The 1,292-nt window shown below is 58.3% G+C and overlaps 1 long non-coding RNA gene across 1 annotated transcript in view; it reads left to right on the top strand.

Annotated features, from left to right (window-relative positions):
* The window catches only part of LOC109309227, an 8,919-nt gene extending 8,833 nt beyond the window's left edge, over positions 1-86 (top strand). Inside the window, exon 3 of the long non-coding RNA XR_002100846.1 lies at positions 74-86. This is a non-coding gene — a long non-coding RNA (uncharacterized LOC109309227). The remainder of the gene's footprint in view (positions 1-73) is intronic.
* Positions 87-1,292: the final 1,206 nt, after the last annotated feature.

Raw genomic sequence — 1,292 nt, 5'->3', positions numbered from 1 at the left:
ACTGTCTGAAGATCCCCCAAGCAGGGAGAAGAAGAGATCAGGTATTGATGCTTAACAACCGGCAGAGCTTTAGAGGCTCTGGGAGTATGCACAGACACAGGAAACATGGACAGGAGAGAAGAAGAGAAGGGCACGCTTCTGGGACATCAGAGAGGGGTTGTGCCCAGGCGGGCAGTCCTGGCTCCATGACTCGCCGGTGCAAACCCTGGAAGGGCGAGAGCTGAGGCAGGGTGTGTGTGCAGGCTTTTCTGGTCTTGTCTAGACCGTGCACATCATGTGCTGGCTCTGGAAGGAGGAATTGGTTTTTGGAGCCCACATGCAACCAGCGGGCCCATCTCTTCCACTGCCGTGTGTCCTGGTGCGGGGGTGTGCAGCGAGCCCCGAACACGCCTAGGCTCAGAGACCTGGGGCGGGAGGTGTGTAAACCAGAAGGAGGTGGAGCGGGGCCAGCTCTGGTCCTGAGCTCCTTTCCTGTGGAGAAGTCTTGGAGGGTCAGCTGCTCCCAGGCTCTGGCCCTTGGGCCCAGCAAGACTGCTCTTGCCGCCCACATTGGTCATGTCCAGCTTGCTGACAGCTCTCCTTGCTTAAACCTCTGCTGTGGTTTAAGCAAGTCCCACATCTGCGGGGACCTGTCACGCCAACTGCATGCCTCCCTTCCTCTGTTTCCATCCCATGTTCTTGTTTCTGGGTCATTCCTGACGAGCTCTGCCCTCCAGTCTCCCCTTTTTGCAGCGTGGCCTGGCCAGAGCATCGCTGACAGCCCCCACCTTCCCGCTCCTGCTGGGCAGAGCCGCTGCGTGCGGGCTGAGCTCATCCCTTTTGCAGAGGCCCTTTGTGAGCAGACGCCAGTGCAGAGCCGCGAGCTTTGCAGAGGTTACTTGCACCTCACCGGGCCTGCAAGGCCCTGGCTGGCCGTGCCATCGCCCCGTGAAGCTAGAACAAAGCCCCACACACATGCTTTGATCCTTTCCTTGCCAAGCTGGTAAGGGCTAGTTAGTGCGGAGTTAAGGCGCATTGGTGAAATGGGGGTCCAGGAAGGGTGGTCGTTCCTCAAGGGAGTGATCCTACCGGCGCAGAGGGAGACCATCCCAGTGCACAGAAAAGGGGGCAAAGGGGCCAAGAAGCCCTCTTGGCTGAACAGGGAAGTCCAGGAAAGCCTGAAGACAAAGAAAGAGGGACACAGGCTGTGGAAACGGGGTAGCTAGCTACACCTCCCTGGCTCGTGCTTGCAGGGACTCAGTCAGAAGGGCCAAAGCAGGATTAACACTTAGGCTGGCAACAAAAATTAAGGA

The sequence above is a fragment of the Crocodylus porosus genome, unplaced genomic scaffold, assembly GCF_001723895.1.
Source record: "Crocodylus porosus isolate Cpor-Errol unplaced genomic scaffold, CroPor_comp1, whole genome shotgun sequence".
NCBI lineage: Eukaryota > Metazoa > Chordata > Crocodylia > Crocodylidae > Crocodylus > Crocodylus porosus.
The sequence above is the reverse complement of the archived record's forward strand: the minus strand, read 5'-3'. Positions and strand labels throughout refer to the sequence as shown.